The sequence below is a fragment of the Dendrobates tinctorius genome, unplaced genomic scaffold, assembly GCF_039654945.1.
Source record: "Dendrobates tinctorius isolate UK_male_01 unplaced genomic scaffold, ASM3965494v1 ptg000064l, whole genome shotgun sequence".
NCBI lineage: Eukaryota > Metazoa > Chordata > Amphibia > Anura > Dendrobatidae > Dendrobates > Dendrobates tinctorius.
The window spans coordinates 30,842,466-30,868,476 of NW_027361732.1; the positions used below are offsets into that span (position 1 = coordinate 30,842,466).

The window sequence follows — 26,011 nt, forward strand, 5'->3', positions numbered from 1 at the left end:
CCAATGTCCAGACCACACACTGGGAGTATAAAGAGTATGGTTTAGCCTGAAGCCTTTAGACAGTGGCTCTAATTTCTGCTTGATTCCCACGCATAGTGCACTCCAATAAGTCTATGGATTATGTATGATCATTGGTATGAAGTAGAAAACAAAATATCAGATTGTAGAGTCTCTCATCTCAGAGAATCAGGCCGATTGTGCAAATGATACTCTCTTCAAACTCTGTTGTCACAATGTGATCCGATTCTCTTTGATAAGAGTATTGGAACACACTGAGGAGAAGATGTCGCCACTGTGTCAGTGTGTAGAAGTCTGACTGCACTCGGATGTCATCAGAGTGCAGACCAAGCACTTATTGACTTGCATGACCATGTGCAATCCTAATATCAGGTCAAACTCTGACATCCTGTGATTGTGAACTGGACATATGCGCAGCTCCCTAGATTAACATTTGTACGAGTACAATCCAATGTTTTGTTGCATTTCACTCTGACCCATAATACAGTGTGTGAGCTCTTAGGATGCAAAATGTATTCCTATGTGAGACACGATTCGGTACTGTTTAATGTTTTCCTCAAAAGTTCATTGGAGCAAAAGGCATTTAAATCGCTGAAAATATGAACGCAACTACCAGAATGATGATCTGGTTATTAGATATGAACAAACTTGTTAAGAAAAATTTCGCCAATCTCAAATTCGGCACGAATGTAGCACATTCGTATTCGTGCTCGGTTTCCCAAGCATTTTTACTCAAACGTCGGCAAAATTCGTTCACAGTTTGGTAAATCACCGTATTAATGCTTTTATTATGACTTTGGCTAGGTTAGTGGTGCTGTACGATGAGCGAGGGGGGGGGACGTTTTTGATGAGATGGTGTTTTGGTCAGAGGAGCTGCGGAGTGTTCTTTTTTTTTTTTTTTTTTTTTTTTTTTCCTTTAATTCCTTAACCCCCGCGCCATTTTCTTCCCGGAGCCATGATTTTTTTTATTTTACGGTCAATATGGCCACGTAATGGCCTTTTTTTTGCGGGACAAGTTGTACTTTTGAAAAACACCATTGGTCTAACATATCGACCTGTAGCGTCTCTGGTTTTTCGTGATCTGGGGCTGGGTGAGGCCTAATTTTTTTCGCGTCGATTTGCCGTTTATTGATCCAATTTTGGTGTAGATACAATGTTTTGATTGCTCGTTATTGAATTTTAGTGCAATGTAGCAGCAACCAAAAAATCTCAATTCTGGAATTTTTCATTTTTCTCACTACTCCGTATAGCAATCCGGATAATTTTTTTTATATTGATGAATCGGGCGATTATGAACACAGTGATACCAAATATGTGTATATTTGATTTTTTTATTGTTTTATTTTGAATGGGGCGAAAGGGGGGTGATTTTGAAGTTTTTAGATTTTTTTTTATTTTTTTATAGTTTTAAAAACATTTGTTATTTGCTTTTGTATGCTTCTATAGTCTCCATAGGAGAGTAGAAGCTGCAGTACTTTGATCGCCTCTGCTATACAGTCATGGCCAAAAGTTTTGAGAATGACACAAATATTAATTTTTACAAAGTCTACTGCTTCATTTTTTTCTAATGGCAATTTGCATATACTCCAGAATGTTATAACGAGTGATCAGCTTAACAGCAATTACTTGCAAAGTCAATATTTGCCTAGAAAATTAACTTTATCCCCCAAAACACATTTCAACATCATTGCAGCCCTGCCTTAAAAGGACCAGCTAACATCGTTTCAGTGATTGCTCCATTAACACAGGTGTGGGTGTTGATGAGGACAGGGCTGGAGATCAATCTGTCATGATTAAGTAAGAATGACACCACTGGACACTTTAAAAGGAGGCTGGTGATTGGCATCATTGTTTCTCTTCTGTTAACCATGGTTATCTCTAAAGAAACACGTGCAGTCATCATTGCACTGCACAAAAATGGCCTAACAGGGAAGAGTATCGCAGCTAGAAAGATTGCACCATCTCTTAAAAGTGTTTCAGCTGCGGGATCGGGCTACCAGCAGTGCAGAGCTTGCTCAGGAATGGCAGCAGGCAGGTGTGAGTGCATCTGCACGCACTGTGAGGAGGAGACTCTTGGAGCAAGGCCTGGTCTCAAGGAGGGCAGCAAAGAAGCCACTTCTCTCCAGGAAAAACATCATGGACAGACTGATATTCTGCAAAAGGTACGGGGAGTGGACTGCTGAGGACTGGGGTAAAGTCATTTTCTCTGATGAATCCCCTTTTCGATTGTTTGGGACATCTGGAAAACTGCTTATTTGGAGAAGACCAAGTGAGCGCTACCACCAGTCTTGTCTCATGCCAACTGTCAAGCATCCTGAAACCATTCATGTGTGGGGTTGCTTCTCAGCCAAGGGAATGGGCTCTCTCTCAGTCTTGCCTAAAAACACAGCCATGAATAAAGAATGGTACCAAAATGTCCTCCAAGAGCAACTTCTCCCAACCGTCCAAGAGCAGTTTGGCGATTAACAATGCCTTTTTCAACATGATGGAGCACCTTGCCATAAAGCAAAGGTGATAACTAAATGGCTCAGGGAACAAAACATAGAGATTTTGGGACCATGGCCTGGAAACTCCCCAGATCTTAATCCCATTGAGAACTTGTGGTCAATCATCAAGAGACGGGTGGACAAACAAAAACCTTCAAATTCAGACAAAATAAAAGCATTGATTTTGCAAGAATGGACTGCTATCAGTCAGGATTTGATCCAGTAGGTGATTGAGAGCATGCCAGGGAGAATTGCTGAGTCCTGAAGAAGGGTCAACACTGCAAATATTGACTTGCTGCATTAACTCATTCTAACTGTCAATATAACCTTTTGTTACTCATAATATGATTGCAATTATATTTCTGTATGTGTTAAAAAATCTGACAAACACACATAAAAACCAGAGGCCAGCAGATCATGTGAAAATATAATATTTGTGTCATTCTCAAAACTTTTGGCCATGACTGTACATAAGTGATGATCAGATCGCCTGTGTGTAGCAGAAATTCTGCTGCAGACCTGGTTGTAATGCCGACCCATCGTTGACCCTCGATCATTTGACGGGTTCACCGATGGGTGGAGCCGGTGACGCGCTTCATGGAAGCGCGAGTTAACTGCCACTGTCATTGATTGACAGCAGCATTTAACTAGTGAACAACCGCTGGTGGATCATGACTCCACCCGTGGCTGTTGCGGGCACATGTCAGCAGTACAGGTCAGCTGTCATGTGCCCGGAAAGGTGCGGTATCAGCGCCAGAGCTCGTACCAAACGGGGAATCCGACATGTGCGTATTATTTCGACATGTCGGAAAGGAGTTAATAACTTAATGTTTACAATGTTTTCGTTCCTGCATCCAATCAAGGCGCAACGTCATGACACAAGGTCTACTGTAATTGGCTGATAAAGTCACTTGTACCCGACCATATAAAAAGCGACATCTTGTTTAGCTGGCACCATTTTCTCAGTGTCACAGTGCAGTGAAGATGATCCTGCTAGTGCTGCTTTTGCTGCTGAACGTAGACGTGTCGGCTAGATAGAATCCTGTCCTGTGTGAAATTGATCTTCCAGCATCTAACTAGATTGTGCTAAAACTGTGTTGCAGTTTCAGGAGGTCCCATTTGCTAATCCAAATTGTTTGTGATAAAACTGTGTTTCAGTGAGAAATAAGAAGGCCAGCCTTCCACTTAAAAATCGTTAGGTTAAATATTGGGGTGCAGCCAAAAGGCCCAATTTGCTAATCCAATTCTTTTTTGATAAATTTGCGCCCTAGTGAGAAATCCGAAGGCTATATTTCCTCTTTAAAATATTTAGGTATAACAGTGTTATTCAGGCACACTCTCAAATAAAATAGGGATTGTTCATTTAGTGACAGGTGACTGACAGCTGTAGGTCTAAGGTTGTAAAACAGCAGGTTACAAGAGGGGAAGGGTACATACAATATAAGTGGGGAAAAAGCGAGGTTATGTGAAAAGGGTAATTGGTTTAGTGTTTGACGTGTACGTGGGTTAGGTGTTAATGTTACTGAAAGCTCAACTTAACAAATACCGCCTCATCCTATTGAAAGACCACTGAAATTTGTAACTGAACAGGCTACTCCACTCCCTTCCTTTGGCAGCCGCACAGTGGTACGCCTTGTAGATTAGTGCCAGAAAGAGCATATACGTCACTGGAAGGCAAGCGCTTCATCAAGTGGCCTCTCTTCCTCTTCCTCCCCCTTATCACATACAGTACAATCCTCAGAGGTGCACCTTTGTGTCCCCCCCGTGTCACAAATTTCCAAGCGTCCAACTGACTGTTGGGAACCACAGATGGGCCATTCTGCAGAGCTGTTCACACATTCTATTCCATGGACATCAGAGGTCTGCTCCAAAAATTCACATAATCCAGAGGAGGAAAGCATCTGCACTGATGCCCAAACTTTTTACATGTTGGAACCGGGGCCAGACAAAGACTGGTCCTAGTAGTATCCAGATAATTGATACCAGACATTAACCACCGGGATGGACGTGATCCTGATGAGACTCCGTCACCAGTGGCACACGCGGACTGTACAGTGGTGTCAGGGCAGCAAGAGGAGGAGGAGGGTGACTCTCAGGGTGAGGAGTGTGAGAACAGAGGATGATTATGAGGTTATAGATCCCACCTGGTGTTAACCCATTGGTATGCAGCTGAGTAGTTCAGCAGAGGAGGAAGACGAGGTTACATTGCGGCTTCCCACACAGAAAGTGTTGCAACCACGACAAGCACTGCGTCCTCCGCTCCAACTCTGGCTGTGGCCAGCCGCAGTCACGAGTGTGTGCAGTTCACAGGGGTGGCAAGGGTTGCCTAGACTGTGCGGTTTTTGAAACCGCAAAGGATAACCCAACTCGCGTTATCTGCCAAATTTACAAAAGAAAAACTCTGTAGAGCCAAAAATTGCAATAATTTGACAACTACATGAATGTTCAACATGCCTAAGTGTTGGAATCTCACTATGCTAAAATGCAGACTAGCAGGCCTCTTCAACCATTGGCCATTCCATCAACCACATCTGCTGCTTCTTCCTTCTCCGTCACCACTCCTAGTCAGCCTGGGTGAGTGAGAACCTGTCATCTGTTACTGAAGAGGACATGCTTGCTATTTTTGTGTCACCTAGCAAACCACATCTTTTTCAATCCACCATAACGTCTCTGCCTGCACCTCATGCACAGTCCAGCAGTTTGTACCTTTCTCTCTACTCCCTCTCAGCACAGCAGCCAGTCCTCGATCCCACAGTTGTGGTCATGTAAAAGTATGTTTCCTCCTACACAAGCCAAAGCTAAGAGCTTGAAGTCCACTATCTCTGAGTTAGAGTAATGGCTGTCTCCACTGCACCTGGAGCCAGGGAATGCCGTGTGCGATAACTGTGGAAACCTGGTGGCGACCCTACGCCGGGGCAACCTCACACACGTGCCTTGCGTGGCTCATGTCCTCAACTTGGTGGTACAGCAATTTCTCTGCCGCTATCCCTGCCTGAATGCGCTGCTGCAGAAAACAATCTCTGTGTGCTCATGTCCGACGATCGCATCTTGCAGGTCCTCGCTACAGAGTTACCAGTTAACAGTTTGATTTGCGATGTTCCGACACAGTGGAATTCCATTCTGCATATGTTGCAGTGAGTGGCAGCAGCGATGAGCCCTGGTGCAGAATGTCCTTTTGCATAGCCTGGGTCAACACAGTACGGACGTGGTGCAAATCACACTTTTGGAGTGGGCACAGATGAAGGACCTCTGCTCCCTTCTGCACAGTTTTGAAATGGCAAATCAGGAGAAGAAGATAATAATCCTCTCTCTGTTGTTAATGGTTGGTGGGAGGGGACAGAGGAAGCAACCTTAGGTGTTACCCCGCCACCAACACACCATGGACTTGGACCTCTTGGAAGCACCCAACACATAAGCGCCTTCTTGCTGCACTTTCTTAAACATGTTGCCCATATTCTTAACCCCTTTTCGACATGCGCTGTACTAATACTGCTATGCGGGAGGTGCGTTCGTGCAAAGAGCAGTACTAGTACGGCGAGGCTTCGCGCTGAGGTGATCGCGCCGGGTGTCAGCTGTATGTGACAGCTGACACCGCGCAGACACGCCCATAATCGGTGTTAGCATCGATCCTAGGCATTTAAACCCTCTGATACAGCGGCATAGAGAAGCATCGCTCAGGGAAGGGGGCTCCCTACTCGCTTCCATTGGAAAAACGTAATGCGATCGCGCTGTCCTGATGGTCTCCATGGAGTGGGTTTCTTCCAGGTCCTGCAGGGAAGGTGGCTTGTGAGCGCCTGATGAGAGCAGGTGCCGGCATGCCTTCTTCCCTGCCTGTCAGATCCTGATCTGATACCCTGCTGTGCAGAGTGTCAGATCAGTGATCTGCTATAAAATAGTAATGTCCCATACTGGGAAAATGTAATAAAGTTAAAAAAAAATGTATAAAAATGTTTTTTTTTTTTTTTTTTAATCTCCAAATAAAGTAAAAAATAAAATAAATATTTTACCAATAAATACATTCATTTATGTAAATAAAAAAACAATAAAAGTACACATATTTGGTATCGTCGCGTCCGTAATGATCCCGTAAAAAAAATAAATGAAAAACAAGACAAAAACAATGCTTTATCATCTTACCGCTGAACAAAAAGTGCAATAAAACACAATCAAAAAGACGGATGTAAATAAAAAATGGTACCACTGAAAACGTCATCTTGTCCCGCAAAAAAAACAAGCCACCATACAACTCCATCAGCAGAAAAATAAAAAAGTTATAGCTATCAGAATAAAGCGATGCAAAATAATTATTTTTTCTATTAGTTTTTGTGTAAAAGCGCCAAAACATAAGAAACTATATAAATGAGGTATTGCTGTAATCTTACTGACCCGAAGAATAAAGCTGCCTTGCCAATTTTACCACACATGGAACGGTATTAAAAAAATGAATACTGTATATACTCGTGTATAAGCCGAGATTTTCAGCCCATTTTTTTGGGATGAAAGTCACCCTCTTGGCTTATGCGCGAGTCATAAAAGCCAGGGGGTCGGCGGGGGAGCGGGGGTGTCAGAGATCATACTTACCCCCGGTGCGTCTCTGCAGCCTCCCCGCTTCTCCCAGTCTCAGGCTCCTTCCTTCAGAGGTCAGGTGGTACCGCTCATTGAAGTCATGAATATGTGCATATTCTTAACTTTAATGAGTGGTACCACATGACTGCTGAAGGAAGGAGCCTGAGATCGGGAGAAGAGGGGCTGCAGAGACCGCGCCAGGAAGGGGTAAGTATATGCAATATTCACCTGTCCTCCGCATCCTCTGGCTGTGATGTTCAGGCAGCAGAGGGCGTGATGACGTAGTCAGTGCACGCCGCGCCGTCTGCTGCTTGAACATCACTGACAGTGGACCCGGAAGAGAGTGGCAGCGGTGGGCCGGGGACAGGTGAATATCTCAGGTGCCAGGGCCCTGAGCCAGCGGCGACACTGGCACTTGTCCCCCATAGTGCACCGGTGTCCCCACCTGCTCAAGGCCCCGCACCTGGCCCCCAGCGACGAGAGGTGAGTATGGCATTTTTTTATTTGCAGCAGCGGCAGCATATGGGGCCTATTCTATGGAGCATCTTATGGGGGCATAAACTATGGAGCATCATATGGGGGCATAATCTATGGAGAATCATATGGAGGCATAATCTATGGATCATCATATGGGGCATAATGTATGGAGCATCTTATGGGGTAGCATATGGGGGCATGAACTATGGAGCATCTTATGGGGCAGCATATGGGGGTATGAACTATGGAGCAACTTATGGGGGCATAATCTATGGAGCATCATATGGGCCATTTTATGGGGGCATAATTTATGGAGCATCTTATGGGGCATCTTAAGAGGGCATGATCTATGGAGCATCTTATGGAGCAGCATATGGGGCTTATCTATGGAGCATTTTATGGGGCATAATCTATGGAGCATTTTATGGAGCATCTTATGGGGGCATAGTCTATGGAGCATTTTATGGGGCAGCATATGGGGCATAATATATGGAACATCTTATGGGGCCATAACCTTTATGGAGCAGCATATGGAGCATCTTATGGGGCCATTATTAACCTTTGTGCAGCATTATATGGGGTGTATTTTGTATGGAGCATCTTATGGGGCCCATCATGAACTGTATGCAGCATTATATGGGACTCCTGATTCAATATGGATATTTAAAAACATTTATCCTACTGATGTTTAAATTAATTTTACTTTTATTGGTATCTATTTTTATTTTTGAAATTTACCAGTAGCTGCTGCATTTTCTACCCTAGGCTTATACGCGAGTCAATAAGTTTTCCCAGTTTTTTGTGGCAAAATTAGGGGGTCGGCTTTTACTCGGGTCAGCTTATACACGAGTATACGATAAATAAAAAAAGAAATTCCTGAATAGCTGGATTTTGTTCATTCTGTCTCCCAAAAATCAAAATAGAAAGCGCTCAAAAAATGTCATGTGCCCAAAAATAGTACCAATAGAAACGTCAGCTCGTCCCGCAAAAAACAAGCCCTCACATGACTGTCAGCCGAAATATGACAAAATTACAGCTCTTAAAATATGGTGACGCATAAACTAGTTTTTGTAGTAAAAAGCGTCTTTTAGTGTGTGGCAGCAGCCAAAGATAAAAACCCTGTATAAATTTGGTATCGCTGTAATCGCACTAACCCGAAGAATAAAGTTGCCTAATCACTTATATCGCACGAGGAACGGCATAAAAAATAAAACCAATTATTCACATGCTTTTGATTTTTTTTCATTCTGCTTCCTAAAGATCGCAGTAAGGCTTTGCGCACATTTATCCTGCGCTCTTCGCTGAAGGCTTACAACAGGGCTTCCATGTAAATCTCTGAAATACGTGATTCAGACAGAACCTCTGACTGAAGATTCCCTATAAAGTATTGAGGGAGATGGAGGCACTGTGGACACCGTCTGACTTGTGATCCGGCAAAGTAGTACTGTACAGCCACATTTGGGGTATTTCTACATTCAGCAGAAATTGTAGGACAAATTCTGTTGCCATTTTTACCAAGTTCCCAGTGTGAAAATGTAAAACTTGGGGCTAGCACACAATCTTAGTGGTAAAAATGTAAATTATTTTTTCTTCACTGTCCAATGGTATAAAAGTGTGTGACACACCTGTGATGTCAATATAATCACTGCACCCCTAGATGTTTTCATTGAGAGGTTTAATTGGTAAAATGGGGTCACTTATGGGGGGGTTCTGCTGTTCTGGCACCTCAGGGAGCGTAACATGGCACCCTCAAACATGGCACTGTTATATAGCGCTACTTCCCTTCTGAGCTTTGCACTGTGCCTCAAAAATAGTTTTCAACCACATACGGGGTATCGGCGTACTAAGGAGCAATTGCACAACAAATTGTTATGAGCAATTTCTCCTGTTACCCTTATGAAATGCAAACTATGGAGCTAAAAAAGATTTATTTGTGAAAAATGTGAACTTTTTTTTTTTTAATTTCCATGGCTCTGCACTATAAACTTCTATGAAGCACCTGTGGGTTCAAGGTGCTCAATACACATCTAGACTAGTTCTCTAAGGGGTCTAGTTTCCAAAATGGTGTCATTTGTTGGGGGTTTCCACTGTTTAGGCACATCAGAGGCTCTCCAAACGTGACAAGCAATCGCTAATTATTCAGCATATTTTACATTCAAAAAGTGAAATGGCACTCCTTACCTTCCGAGCCCTGCCGTGTGCCCAAACAGTAGATTTCCCCCCCATATGGAGTATTGAGATGTTCAGGAGAAATTGCACAACAAAATGTATGGTCCATTTTCTCCTGTTACCGTTGCGAAAGTAAAAAAAAATAGGTCTATAGGAAAATTTTTGTGAAAGAAAAGTAAATGTTTATTTTTTCCTTTTACATTTTCAAAAATTCCTGTGACGCATCTGAAGGGTTAATAAACCTCTTAAGGATATATGCACACATGGATTTGACTGAATTAGGTAAAATGATCTGCGTTTTACCTGCGGATTTAAGGCACATTTACTGCGGATTTTCTGCAGATTGTGTGCAGATTCCACCTGCGTTTTTACACCTGCGGATTCCTATAATGGAAGAGGTGTAAAAACGCTGTGGAATCCACACACAGAATTGACATGCTGCGGAAAATAAATCGCAGCAAATCTGTGCGGGACTTTCCACAGCATGTGCACAAGCGGATTTGGTTTTCCATAGGGTTACAAGGGAATGTACACCGAATGGAAAACTGCTGCGGATCCACAGGGCCAAATCCGCTGCGGATCCGCAGCCAAATCTGCAACGTGTGCACATACCCTTAATGTGCTTTTGAGTACCTTGAGGGCTGCAGTTTTTAGAATCTTTTTTTTTTTTTTTCTGTCATATAGGCCCCTCAAAATCAATTCAAATGTGAGGTGGTCCCTAAAATAATAGTTTTGCAAATTTTGTTGTAAAAATGAGAAATTGCTGTCAACTTTTAAAGGGAACCTGTCACCCCCCAGGCGTTTTTAAGTAAAAGAGCCACCTTGTGCAGCACTAATGCTGCATTCTGTCAAGGTGGCTCTGTTACTTAGCTTCCCTTCCACCGCCAAAATAATCGTTCAAAAATACCTGAAATTTGACGGGGGGCAGGTCTTTCCCCCTCTGACAGACGACTCGCATCCATCACTCATTTCGTAATTGGCGCCGCCTCCTCAGTTTTCTTTTGATATGCGGCGCCTGCGCTGTACTATATCTTCTTGGGCATGCACAGTCAGCGCTGCCCAGGGGCGGGCTGGGCCGGGTGGCAGGGAGGCATATGCCCCCCGGGCCGCTCCCCCAGGCGCACACGTCGGGCCTGCAGCTTTCTCTGAGCTGTGCATAGCTGTCTTACCTTGCCAGCTGCGCAGCTCCGACTCTCTCCCTCCGCCCTCCCTGGACTTCTGCTCAGGTGACATGGCTGTAGCTAGAATGTATGGGCTCCTTGCAGGTCCTGACTACAGCCCATACATTCTAGCTGTCTCAGTAGTGAATTTGCTAGACTGTAGGGGCTCCTCTCAGGTCCTCTCAGCAGCCCATACAGTCTAGCTGATTCACTGCTGAAAACGATACAATATATGGCGGGCTCCTTCCAGCAGCGTCTACTGTGACAAGAGGAGCTTTGCCTGCTGGGAATCACTTGTGAGGTAAGTATGAAAAACATTTTTTTTTTCTTTATAAAATGAATTAAATGGGTGAGGGGGCTGCAAATGATGAAAGGGGGGCTGCAAATGATGGAGGGGGTGCTGGAAATGATGGAGGGGGCTGCAAATGATGGAGCGGGCCTGCAAATGATGGAGGAGGTGCTGGAAATGATGGAGGGGGCTGCAAATGATGGAGAGGCTGCTGGAAATGATGGAGGGTGCTGCAAATGATGGAGAGGCTGCTGGAAATGATGGAGGGGGCTGCAAATGATGGAGGAGGCTGCAAATGATGGAGCGGGTGCTGCAAATGATGGAGCGGGTGCTTGAAATGATGGAGCGGGTGCTGCAAATCATGGAGCGGGCCTGCAAATGATGGAGGGGGGGCTGCAAATGATGGAGGGGTGCTGCAAATGATGGAGCGGGTGCTGCAAATGATGGAGCGGGTGCTGCAAATGATGGAGCGGGTGCTGCAAATGATGGAGCGGGTGCTGCAAATGATGGAGCGGGTGCTGCAAATGATAAAGTCGGGCTGCAAATGATAGAGGGGGCTGCCAATGATGGAGGGGGCTGCAGTGCAAATGATGGAGGGGGGCTGCTAATGATGGAGGGGGTGCTTCAGTGCAAATGATGGAGGGGTTACTGCAAATGATGAAAGCGGGGCTGCCGATGATGGAGCTGGGCTACAAATGATGGAGGGGGTGCTGCAAATGATGGAGGGGGTTGGAAATGATGGATGGGGCTGCAAATGATGGAATGATGGAGGACGTCCTGGAAATAATAAAGTGGGGCTGCAAATGATGGAGCGGGCCTGCAAATGATGGAGGGGGTGCTGGAAATGATGGAGGGGGCTGCAAATGATGGAGCGAGCCTTCAAATGATGGAGAGGGTGCTGGAAATGATGGAGGGGGGCTGCATATGATGATGTGAGGGAGGGGATAGGGGACTGCACATGAACGAAAGGGGACTGCACATGATGAAGTGGTTGGAGAATGGGGGACAGCAAATGATGAAGTGAGGGGGACTGCAAATGATGAAATGAGGGACGGGGACAGGAATTGAATTGAAGGTGGGGGATGGTGAGAACAAATGAGGACCTGGGGGAGAGCAAATAATGAATTTTCAGGGTGATGGGAGTAAATGATATATTGAATGTGGGGGGAGAGCAGTTGATAATAGAGGGTGGGAGAGAGAGAAGACATGACAATGATTTTGGGCGGAAGGGGCATATAAATATAATGAATTTGGTGAGCGGGAGGCACATAGTGGGGACATTGAGGATGCAGTGACTGGTAATGAAATGGAGGAAGAGTACAGGGGCTAATTAATGTATATATTAGGTGGGGAAATTGCTATTTATTGTTGGTGGGGGCGCAGTGTTGAATTATTTATATTTGGAATGGTGGATTATAATATATTAATGGTGGGTGCACGTCTATATTTAGATGTGTAGTGTAGAAGAAAGGGGAAAAATGGGGAATGTGCTCTGGAAGCCATGCTCTTGGTAACTTTGTGTTATTTTATGCAGAGACGAGTCCTGGCTGAAAAAAATGATGGCAGTCTGTGCTGCATAAAAAAGAAAAGCAAAGATGAGGGACTTCAGCTGGAGACGTCACTGGTGAGTCAGTGTGCTACCTGTACACTGACACTATACACTATAACCTGTTCACTGTGCACTATAAACAGAGCTTCTGTGTATAATGTCACAGGTAATCACTGTATTACCTGGACACTGACACTATATATAGAGAGAGAGAGAGTTTCTGTGTATAATGTCACTGGTGATCACTGTATTACCTGTACACTGACACTATATACGGAGCTCCTGTGTATAATGTAACTGGTGAGCTCTGTATTACCTGTACACTATATACAAAGCTCCTGTCTATATTGGCATTAGTGTTGTGTTTTTTTTTTTATTAATAATCTGTATTGTAGTATTCGGTCACTATATGGTGGTAGTATGTGATCTGGTTATGGTGTGGCAGTATTTCTCCCTGTATGTGGTATTACTTGGCACTATGTGATGGTAATATGTAGTCTGGTCATGGTATGGAGGTATTTGTTCCTTATATATGGTATTATTCGGTCGCTATGTGGTGGTAATATATGGTCTGGTCATGGTGTGACGGTTTTCGTCCCTTGTATGTGGTATTAATGGTCATTCTAAATAATATATGCGACTCGTTCCCTTAAAGAAAAATAAATAAAAATAAACCTAAAAAGAGTATTGGATATTTTAGGAAATGTTTAATAAGTAAGAGTAGAATATGGCCCGGCCAAAAGAGTCTACTTTGTTGTGGTGGTGGCTTAAAAATTCTTTTGGCCAAAATAAAAGCTGCTGGTTATGTATGTGATCTGGTGTTTTCTGGGAACTGTTAATAGATTGGTGAGGACGTGGTGTAGAAGATGAGTTTTTCCAAGAGCGGGCAATGGGACTGTGGAAGGCTAGAGGTGTGGAGGCAGAATTGGGGTGGAGCCTGGGTGGAGTCTCAAGGGGTCCCGAAAATTTTGCCAGTATGGGGCCCCGAAATTCCTAGTGGCTGCCCTGACTGTAATCATGTGTGTGTTCTGCAGGACTGGTAGCTACCAATATAGGGTTCCTGTAAGTAGTGCTCTTTTAAGTAGCTTTTGTTTTTTTTTATTTATTTAGTAACAGAATGTGTTTCGGTCATTATGTAGTAGAAGGTGTATGGTGGTGTCATTGGTCTGATTAGAGTGGTTTGTTATGTAGAGATAATGGTCATATTATATTATGTATTCGCGGTGTGGTGGTGATGGTGGTGGGCATTCTGCAGACATATTGTTTTGGCCTTTTATAGTAGCAATATTGATCATATTGGTCCTTGCATTGTGTGTTTTTGGATAGCAACAGTGGTATACTGTAATTATATATACATGTTATATATACATGCTATTTTAAATGGCTAAAGGTTGGTCTAATGGGGAGACATGCATTTTGGGGCTTGGGCCCTTGAGCTTTAAGGACCCTGGCAATGCCCCTACCATATTGTGTGTTTAAATGTCCGTGTTTCTGGAGTTGTATGTTTGTAAGTAAGTTCAGTTATGGTACCATATCTAAGCAGTAACCTTGGTTCTGATACTGTATTGATGTAGTAATCTAGTTTCTGGTACAAAATGTATGCCATAAGCTTGGTTCTGTTTCTGTATCTTGTAGACATAGTAAGCTCTGTTCTGCTTCCTTATATCTGTAGTAAGCTCTGTTCTGCTTCCTTATCTCTCTAGTAAGCTCGGTTCTGCTCCCATATCTCTGGAGTAAGCTCGGTTCTGCTCCCATATCTCTGGAGTAAGCTCCGTTCTGCTCCCATATCTCTGGAGTAAGCTCCGTTCTGCTCCCATATCTCTGTAGTAAGCTCGGTTCTGCTCCTATATCTCTGGCGTAAGCTCTGTTCTGCTCCAATATCTCTGTTGTAAGCTCGGTTCTGCTCCCATATCTCTGAAGAAAGCTCGGTTCTGCTCCCATATCTCTGCAGTAAGCTCCGTTCTGCTCCCATATCTCTGGAGAAAGCTTGGTTCTGCTCCCATATCTCTGCAGTAAGCTCTGTTCTGCTCCCATATCTATGGAGTAAGCTCTGTTCTGCTCCCATATCTATGGAGTAAGCTCTGTTCTGCTCCCATATCTCTGTAGTAAGCTCAGTTCTGCTCCCATATCTCTGTAGTAAGCTCGGTTCTGCTCCCATATCTCTGTAGTATGCTCTGTTTTGCTCCCATATCTCTGTAGTAAGCTCGGTTCTGCTCCCATATCTCTGTAGTATGCTCTGTTCTGCTCCCATATCTCTGTAGTAAGCTCGGTTCTGCTCCCTTATCTCTGTTGAAAACTCGTTCCTGCTCCCTTATCTCTGTAGTAAGCTCGGTTCTGCTTCCATAGCTCTGTAGTAAGCTCCGTTCTGTTCCCACATTTCTGTAGTAAGCTCGGTTCTGCTTCCATATCTCTGTAGTCAGCTTGCTTCTGTTAGAGTATCTATGTAGGCAGCAAGCTTGATTCTGCTCCCTTATCTCTGTAGTAAGCTCTGTTGTGCTCCCATATCTCTGTAGTAAGCTTGGTTCTGCTCCCATATCTCTGTAGTATGCTCTGTTCTGCTCCCATATCTCTGTAGTAAGCTCGGTTCTGCTCCCTTATCTCTGTTGAAAACTCGTTCCTGCTCCCTTATCTCTGTAGTAAGCTCGGTTCTGCTTCCATAGCTCTGTAGTAAGCTCCGTTCTGTTCCCACATTTCTGTAGTAAGCTCGGTTCTGCTTCCATATCTCTGTAGTCAGCTTGCTTCTGTTAGAGTATCTATGTAGGCAGCAAGCTTGATTCTGCTCCCTTATCTCTGTAGTAAGCTCTGTTGTGCTCCCATATCTCTGTAGTATGCTTGGTTCTGCTCCCATATCTCTGGAGTAAGCTCCGTTCTGCTCCCATATCTCTGGAGTAAGCTCGGTTGTTGTGAATTCGCTTTCTGGCCTACCTCTGGTTACTTGTGAAGGTAGTGGAGCTGGTTGTATTGACAGAGGGGTCGCGAATTCTCTTTCCGGGCTCCCTCTGGTGGTTACTGGAGGTAATGGAGCTGATCTAATTAACAGAGGCCTGCCACCTGATAATGAGGATGACTGGAGATCTGGAGTTTCTGACTGGGTTTAAGACAGCCGACTCCTCTATCCCTGCTGGTGATTTTTTCCTGCCTCCTGAAGTCTTAATTCCAGCTCAGTCCCTGCATTCTCAGCTAAGTGTACTTTTGCTATTGTTCACATGTGATCTGGTTTTATCTATTTCAGTTTTGTGTGGTCAGCCAGCTCAGGCTGGGGCTGTGCTGAATTTCCATCCTTGTGTTACTGCTTGTGCCAGTTTGTTTTTGTCCCTTATTAGATTGGCCTCATTTTGCTCTGCTTTCAGAATATACCTGAGTGCTGATATAGTGGGCGAAGTCTAGTGACTTTTCTATCAGACGTGTTGGGCATTTTTTGCAGGGTTTTTTGCGTGATTGCAGACAGTGTCTTTCCTGTCCTGTCTAGTTAGTGTGGGCCCCATCATTTGCTCAGTCTATTTTCCTACCTGCGTTTGTGTTTTCATCTTGTCTCACCGACAATATACACTCACTGGCCACTTTATTAGGTACACCTGTCCAACTGTGTGTTAAGACTTAATTTCTAATCAGCCAATCACATGGCGGCAACTCAGTGCATTTAGGCATGTAGACATGGTCAAGACAATCTCCTGCAGTTCAAACCGAGCATCAGTATGGGGAAGAAAGGTGATTTGAGTGCCTTTGAACGTGGCATGATTGTTGGTGCCAGAAGGGCTGGTCTGAGTATTTCAGAAACTGCTGATCTACTGGGATTTTCACGCACAACCATCTCTAGGGTTTACAGAGAATGGTCCGAAAAAGAAAAAAAATCCAGTGAGCGGCAGTTCTGTGGCCGGAAATGCCTTGTTGATGCCAGAGGTCAGAGGAGAATGGGCATACTGGTTCGAGCTGATAGAAAGGCAACAGTGACTCAAATTGCCACCCGTTACAACCAAGGTAGGCAGAAGAGCATCTCTGAACGCACAGTGCGTCGAACTTTGAGGCAGATGGGCTACAGCAGCAGAAGACCACACTGGGTACCACTCCTCTCAGCTAAGAACAGGCATCTGATGGCTACTTTCAGCAGGATAATGCGCCATGTCATAAAGCTCGAATCATCTCAGATTGGTTTCTTGAACATGACAATGAGTTCACTGTACTCAAATGGCCTCCTCAGTCACCAGATCTCAATCCAATAGAGCATCTTTGGGATGTGGTGGAACGGGAGATTCGCATCAGGGATGTGCAGCCGACAAATCTGCGCCAACTGTGTGATGCCATCATGTCAATATGGTCCAAAATCTCTGAGGAATGCTTCCAGCACCTTGTTGAATCTCTGCCACGAAGAATTGAGGCAGTTCTGAAGGCAAAAGGGGGTCCAACCCGTTACTAGCATGGTGTACCTAATAAAGTGGCCAGTGAGTGTATGTTTGGGGGCTATCTATTCCTTTGGGGTCAGCTCTGGGGAAGTTTAGACTTCCCTTTTCTTGCTTTAGGCTTATTTAGTAACGGCTACTGCTAGTTTTGTGGATAGGATCAGGGGTCTGCAATCGGCTTAGTTACCAACCTCTCTGGTTTTCTGTGGCTTATCTTGGTCTTGCTTTCATCCTCGGTGACCCAATCATAACACTCGGTTCTGCTCCCATATCTCTGTAGTAAGCTCCTTTCTGTTCCCATATCTCTGTAGTAAGCTCCGTTCTTTTCCCATATCTCTGTAGTAAGCTTGGTTCTGCTCCCATATCTCTGTAGTAAGCTCCAGTCAGTTTCCTTGTCTACGTAGCAATCTTGGTTCCGGTCTCGTGTCTATATAGTCAACTTGCTTCTGTTACAGTATCTATGATGTAGGCAGCAAACTTGGTTCTGCTCCCATATATATGCAGCTAGCTCCGTTCTGTTCCCATATCTATGTACCAGCCTGTTATTAAAGCCTGTTAACTCTGCTGCTTTAATGCAGCGGCCAGAGATAAGCAGGGCAAAAGCATCGCAACTGGAGGGCCACTGCCTTGTGATTGCCCCCCAGGCTGAAAAGTGCCAGCCAGCCCCTGGCGCTGCCCGCGCTTTCAGATCACATCCCGGCCTTCATATCGCACGGCCACAGATCCCGCCTCGCAGTCGCTTATGATTTATTCACACTGCGAGACTGGGAATCTCGGGCATGCGCAGTAGTTATCTGTGGCTCTCATGCCCAAGATTCCCAGCCCCGCAGTGTGAATAAATCATAAGCGACTGCGGGGCAGGATCTGTGGCCGCGCGATATGAAGGCAGGCCGGGATGCGATCTGAGCACGGGCACGTCGGGCAGCGCTGACTGCGCATCCCCAAGAAGATATAGTACAGCGCAGGCGCCGCATTTCAAAAGAAAACTGAGGAGGCGGCGCCAATTACGAAATGAGTGACGGATGCGAGGCATCTGTCAGAGGGGGAAAGACCTGCCTCCCTGTCAAATTTCAGGTATTTTTTGAACAATTTTATAAACGATTATTTCGGCGGTGGAAGGGAAGCTAAGTAACAGAGCCACCTTGACAGAATGCAGCATTAGTGCTACACAAGGTGGCTCTTTTACTTAAAAACGCCTGGTTGGGGTGACAGGTTCCCTTTAACCCTTATAACTTCCTAACAAAAAAAATAGTTTCCAAAATTGTGCTGATCTAAAGTAGACATGTGGGAAATGTTAGTTTTTAACTATTTTGTGCGATATGACTCTCTGATTTAAGGGCATAAAAATTAAATTTTGAAAATTGCGACATTTTCAAAGTTTTTGCCAAATTTCCATTTTCTTTACAAATAAATGCAAGTCATATCAATCAAATTTTGCCACTATCATAAAATGCAGTATGTCACAAAAAAACATTCTCAGAATTACCAGGATCCTTTGAAGTGTTTCAGAGTTTTTACCTTATAAATGACAGTGGTCAGAATTGTTAAAATTGGCCTGGTCATGAAGGTGAAAACAGGCATCGGGGAGAAGAGGTTAAGGTTACACATAATACTGACTACTGGGTTGGCACTCTCTTAAATCCAAGAGTAAATTTAGTCAAATGCTTCCCCCTTAGAAAGGGACGCACTTAAGGCCCCGTCACACACAGCGAGATCGCTAGCGAGATCGCTGATTTTGTGACGCCACAGCTATCTCGCTAGCGATCTTGCTGTGTGTGGCACGCATCAGCGACCGACCCCTACACTAGGTATCGCTGATCGTGCAGGATCGTCCTGGGCTGTATTTTGATCGCTGATATCCCGCTGGCCAGCACGCATTGCTGCGTGTGGCAGCGGGAGAGCAACGATCAGCGACGCTGTGAGCTGGTATCCAATGTAAACATCGTGTAACTAAGAGCCGCGCGGCTCTTAGTTACCCCCTGTTTACCTTGGAAACCAACGTGCATGCTTTTTTCCAGGGTAAACAGCGGGTATCTAAGAGCCGAGAGGCTCTTAGATACCCGCTGTTTACATTGGATACCAGCTTGCTCGCTGGTCCTGATCGCTGGTGGGTCTGTCTATGTGACGGCTCAACAGCGATCAGCTAACTATGTCCCAGCGATCCCATCCACGTCGGATCGTTGGTGGGATCGCTGGGACATTGATGCGTGTAACAGGGCCTTTAAGCTGAAGTATCAAAAACCCCTTGTAGACAATCTTAAGAGTGGTTTTCATCAAGATAACAGTGAGGCACACTGTATGCATCGCAGTCCTAGATGTCCAACCCCAGGAACGTGAAGGCGTCATTGCAAAAACATTAGCAGCAGTGTCGGTGGTATAAGCCGTTTCTGTGAGTTGTTCCTCACTTTTTTTTTTTGACCAGCATGTTCACCAGCAGAACAGACTACAAGTCTGACAAGTTGTGAACGATTGGAGAGGATGATTCAGGAGTATCTGGAGCTCAATTTCTATGCCATCCAGAATAGCTTGGACCTTTTTGCATTTCAGGCCTTCAAAAATGGAAGAGTGGCCTGAGCTCGCCTGTCACGCCTTGGAGTTTTGTCATGGCCGGCAGCCAAGTTGTATCTCCATCTGGTGGGTTGCCTGTAGAAGGTGGCCTATTATACTGTTTCTACTCTGTGGAAATTGATGCAACTTTATTGCTGTGTGACAATAATTTTTGGAAATGTGGAGAATCCAAGTTTGGTCTCCTTCATGTGTGTTGCCTGTAGAAGTAGGGCTCTGTCACGCCACCTCCGCATACTCACCCGTCCTACGCTCCCATGCCGCAGCCCCCCGCCGCCCGACAGCCACGGCGGTCCCTTCTGACAGGCTCGCGGCCAACGGGGTTTGTGCATGCAATGCGCATGCGCCATAGGCCGCGGCTGCGCCTCCCTCCTGTTACTTGTGCTCCGGCAATGCCCTGACCCGGAAGCACCTATGGACCAATGGCAGACCTGACAGGGCCATATCAGGCCGCTCCCCCCCTGAGGGAGGCGCCTGATCGTTGTGTTTGCTAGCACACTGGGCCCTGTTTCCTCGTGTGCTCTCTGCAGTCTCGCAGTCCTGCCTTCCGTTGCCCCTGCAGTAGCCCCGCAGTCCGGTGCTCCGTGGGTCCAGCTATCTACACTCCAGTCCTGCCTCCGGTGTTCCTGCTCCACCCTGCTATCCTCACTCCAGTCCTTCAGTCCTACTCCAGTCCTGCCTCCGGTGTTCCTGCTCCACCCTGCTATCCACACTTCAGTCCTTCAGTCCTAATCCAGTCCTGCCTCCGGTGTTCCTGCTCCATTCAGCTATCCACACGCCAGTCCTTCAGTCCTACTCCAGTCCTGCCTCCGGTGTTCCTGCTCCATCCTGCTATCCACACTCCAGTCCTACAGTCCTACTCCAGTCCAGCCTCCCGTGTTCCTGCTCCGTCCTGTTGTCTATGCTCCAGTCCTGCAGTCCTACTGCTGTCTAGTCTCCAGTGATCCCGCTCTGTTGTCTACGCTTCAGTCCCGCTCTCCTACTCCAGTCCGTCCTGAGCCGCCCCTCTCGGTACCGGCTATCGTCGTACCCAAACCCCTGGGCCTGCTCCTAACGATCCCTGTATAGGGGTCGGCTCCACCTGGCAGCTCGCCCGGGGCCCCTCGGTGCCACGGTCCAGAGGGTCCACTCCTGGAGATTTGTCTCCTGACCAGCCTGCACTTTCACTCAACTACCTGTGTTGGTTTCCTTACATTTTTCAACCAATAGTACTGTATGAAACTGATGTTTGTGCCATCTGAGTGTGGTTAGAAATAAAAATAAAATATTTGGAGGTATTGCATGATTTATCAGGGCTCCCAGCTAAGAAGGCTTACACTGCACCCTTAACCACCAGGTCCTCATTGAAACTTCAATTCCAAGCTGTAAATGCTGGACTAGACCCTGATACTTCATGCATGGCCCACGGCTGACTGCTGCTGTGCCTTTTGCAAATTTCCACTGTGGGTTAATTGATGCCACTTTTCATGGTTTCTGCCCCTAATTTTAGCTGTTTGAGAAGCTTTTTGTCACCCCTTAAGGTCTTGTGTATTCATTTGTTTTGGTCTCCCATTGAATTTAATGGGGTTCGGGTCAGTTCGTCAAATTGTTTGATGAACATGTTCGGCAAATTGAACCAATCCTGAAAAGGTTTGCTCATCTCTGCTGGTTATAGCTAAATATTGATGCTTTAAGACCCTGTGGATAGGTCACAAATTAAGATGGGGCCGAGCTGCTGTGCCAGGCACAGTCATGTAAAAAAAGAGTTCCTGTGTTTGAATAAGGCCTGTTTCACACTTCCGTTTTTTCAAATCCGTCAAAATCCGTTGTTTTCCGTAAAAAAACGGATCCGCCATTTTTTGCAGGATCCGTTTTTTTTGTCCCATAGACTTCCATTACGGTTACCGCGGATCCGTCAAAAAAACGGATCCGTTTTTTAAAAAACGGATCCGTTGGCATCCGTTTCCGTCAAAAAAACGGAAACGGATCCGTTTGGCGGACACAAAAACGGAAGTGTGAAACAGGCTTAAGCTTTGTACTGCTTCTTGGTTTGTGGTCCAAAACCGATTGAACACACTATCTTCAGGCCCTCCATTGTTTAGGATGCATTTACACTGACTAAACGAAAAAAAAGTGGTTTGGTACCGTGTTAGCCAGTAGAAAAAGCGGGAGAAACAAAATAGGAATCTTGTGAGTGTGATACCTTTTAATGGCAAAATATAGGGAATGATGCTACAAAGCAAGCTTTCGAGACTGCTTACGTCTCTTCATCACAACAAAACAAAATATTTGAAGAAACCCAATTATATACAGTAAAGAGCACAGGTATGGTGTGATACATGGACATTTCAATGAACAAACACTGAGCTTAAAGAGAGAATCCTTAATTAGGTAAGATTAGATAAGTGGTGTGAAAGTTTTATAGACCCCATATGCAGGTGAGATCAAAGGGCTGGTGGTGCCTTCATTGGTTTTGGAGGATATAGCTCAGATTTGGTTGTGGGCCATAAATCCTCCTGTCAAATTGAGTCCTGTGAGAACAGAATCAAAGATGGTAATGAATTTGTATTCCCAGACCCTGCGATGTTTCTGTGATTTGAAATTGCCTTTCAAAATGACAACTTTCATATTGTCTGTGTTGTGTCCTGGACCACAGAAATGTTTGGCCTCAGGTAAATGTTTTTTTTGTCTGTAATTGTATGATGATGAGACCTCATCCTTGCTCTCAGTCTCTGTCCTGTTTCTCCAACATAGAGGCCACCCTCAGGACATATATTGCATAGAATTGAATACACCACATTGGAAGAGGAACATGTGAATGTCCCGCCGTGTGTTGGGGATTTGGATCTTGTTGTTGGCCTCTATATGACTGCAGGTTTTGCACCTCCTCCCATTGCAAGGATTCGTCCCACTTGGTGAATCTGAGGGCGTTGAACTTCGGCTCATGATGTTTCTTAGATTGGGAGGTTGCCTGTAACATAGCAAGGGGGGGGGTCTTTGAATAATATTTGTAACCGGTCATCCTTGTGTAGGATGTGGTGAAGTATCTTAGCCGCTTTGCTCAGTATTTCAAGCTGTGGGTTGTAGGTCACTACCGGAGGTAAACGATGATTTTCCTCTTTTTTCTGGATTGAAGTACTTGACTTATTGGGATCTTTGTGGCCCTAATGATCTGATCATCAATGGAGGTGGGATGGTAACCTTGATTTAAAAATGACATTTTAAACTGGGTTAGGTGTTCATCCCTGTCCTTAGGACCGGAACAGAGGCACACAGACAACATCATTCACTATATTTTGTTAGCCATTAAAAGGTATCACACCCACAAGATTCCTATTTTGTTTCTCCCACTGAGGGCACTCTATATCTTTTTACACTGGCTGACATTATTATGAACAATTGTTCCAAGACTTGCTTGTTTCCTGATAATTGACCACTGTAAACCGACTGCCAAACACTTCACAAACAGGAAATGTACTCTTTCATTGGGTGAAATTATTTTTAAGCATGATTAAAAATTGTCATTCTGTAACAGGACGTGCTGCGGAGAAGAATGAGGACTGTGTACACAGAAGGATCTATTACTGATTTCTCCGTGCCCATGGGAAGTCTTAACAGGCTGTTAAACGACCACCATTCATCAAACATGTAGCCGATTAGTTGTCATTTATTGGGCGCCATCAACAAGTGCAAACCCACCATTATGCACAGAAATGTAAGATCAATCAGATCTTACAGATAGATGAGCTGGCTGTTTAAAGACACAGATATATTTACTGTTAGGATTGAACTAATTTTAGTCCACACATCTGCTCTAAACATCTGTTCTGATCATCTGAAAATGAAGCCTTTTTATTCCATGTAATGGATTTTTTCTTTCAGAACCGTAGATCTTAATACACTACAATCATTCTGATTGGCGGACAACTCAGTCTGCTGTCACATAAGCCAGATTTAAGCTAGGAAAAATGGCCAGTTGTTCATACCAACTTAGATTGAAATGAGACTGGACAGAAATTGGTCAAATATCTGTATTTCTTAAAGCATCCTTATGGCCTATTTATGTAAGGCTAGTTTCACACTAGCGTTAGGAGGCGCAGCGGACAGCAGCCGTGCAGCTCCACCCCCTCCGGTCAGCTCCTATGGGCGCATGACGCTGCATGCGACCTGCCTGCCCTATCTTTAGCATTGGGTACGCAGGCCATGCGCTGGTATGCTTTTGGCGGCGCCTGCACCTTTTTGACTGTGCGCCGAGCGCACCAAAATGCAACACGGTGCGTTTGGCGCATGTCGGCGCACCATCAAAAGGGCGCATGCGCCGCCAAAAGCATACCAGCGCACGGCCTGCGTACCCAATGCTAAAGATAGGGTACGCAGGTCGCATGCAGTGTCATGCGCTCATAGGAGGAGCTGACCGGAGGGGGCGCGGCAGGGGGCGGAGCTGTACGGCGGCCGTGTGCTGCGCCTCCTAACGCTAGTGTGAAACTAGCCTTAGCCGACCTTGGCCATTAAATAACTGTCGATCAGATACAATTCAGTTGTTATTTACGTGCCTGTTTTCACTGGTCACCGAATGTTTAATGTTCACAGAATGAATGTTAATATGATCGTACTTTGTTCATTATTTTATTTATTTTTTATTTATTTTACTCAGTTATATGGCGCTATTAATTCCACAGCTTTCTCCAGACATTATCGGCACAGTCCCCATTGGGGCTCGCAATCTAGATTTCCTATCAGTATGTCTTTGCATATAATGCTAATGCTGTTTGCATTGGACAGTGTGCTGCTGAGAACGATGATTTTTAAGTCCGCATACAAATCATTTTGCTCAATCATCTGATGTTTGGCATCATATCCCTACTGTTGCTCATTTTGCAGTCATAGGCCTGGCTAAATGTGCTGGAAGAAAGCGGCTCCGTATTCTGCCCCAAGGAGGGAGGTCCTATGATATCCCCATGTGCACTGTCCCCTACCTTTTTGTGAGACCTTTTCCTTAGCTCTGTGGGGGATTTTGTTTTCTAGGTCCAGAGTGCGCTAGAGGAAGAATGTGACACATTTTTGATGAGATGGAAAAGTAATACACAACTTGTATTGGTTTGTGATTTCATTTATACCAGTTTCTGCCATATACAAAATCTATTAGTCAACAGGAGATCTCCCCCACCTGTGAGAAAAGTGAATTGAGGCATAAAAACATAAAAAGTAACCGCTTTTGCACAAGCTTTGGGACGCAGACATTCTGGCATAAAGTCTGTATTACGTTCCCCTCTAGGTGTTTTCAGGAGCACTTTGTGGAGTCCTGGATTGGGATCGGTCCATATGGACATGGATTTGTTCCTCCAGGCTCCTTCATTCTAACATGTAGGCAGTGTTCACACAACCTCACTTTTGGTCCGAACGTGGTCTGTGAAAACACTGACCTCAAACAGACAGCGCTAAAACCAATGTTATCCAATTATATCCGTTATTTTTTTCACAGACGGTATCTGCACTTGAAGAGAAATCATCTCCACATGCACTAGCTTCTTCAGTATGTCGGATGAAACTCACCTGTTCAGGTTTATGAGTGCGGAAAAAAAATTAAGATCCTATAGGATCAACCTCATTGCACCTTTTTTTTTTTTTTTTACAAATATATTGCCAGTCTTTAACATAGGAAGCTGTATTTGGCCTTGTAAAATTTGACAGCTGCTGTTGTAGAAAAATCGATGCCATGAGTGAAAAATGCTGACATTCGAAACTGCGTCCAATCTGTAAGGAAAAAATAAGCAACATGTGCATGAGATTTCAGAACCTCCTTCACTTTGCTGGGACAAGTCAAATGCTGCTTGTGAATGTGCTTTTAGTATGAGGCCCGTCCCAAAGACCCCTCAGATGGTTAATGACTCGGTTCCCAAGGGCTGAGCTGGGCGTCCATAAAGGCGCTTCATGGATGTAGCATATCGTCTTCAGCCTCCAGCCAGCACTACGTGTCCCGCAGTGTAAGGCTGAGTGCAGACGGAGTTTTGAGCCCTGCGGATTTTTCCGTGCAGAATGGAAGAAAACCGCAGGTCAAATGACCTGCATTTTTCCTGCGGATTTCTTCCATTTTTCATGCGGTTTTCCATTGCGGTTTTCCCCCTGCGGATTTGGTAACAGGGGAGATAGAAAACCGCACAAAAGAAGTAACATGCTGCGGATTTTGTACCGCAGGAAAACCGCGCGGAAAAATCCGCAGCGTCTGCACAGCGTTTTTTTTTTTACATTCATTTTAAAGGTACTGTACATCACAATGCGGATATGCAACGTTTCTGCGCGGTAAAATCCGCTGCGGAAACGCTGCAAATCTGCATCGTGTGCACATGGCCTTATAA

General features: G+C 45.0%; 1 protein-coding gene across 2 annotated transcripts in view; it reads left to right on the top strand.

Annotated features, from left to right (window-relative positions):
* Positions 1-26,011, top strand: part of TDRD3 (tudor domain containing 3) — a 474,894-nt gene that overhangs the window by 117,889 nt on the left and 330,994 nt on the right. The window lies entirely within an intron of this gene.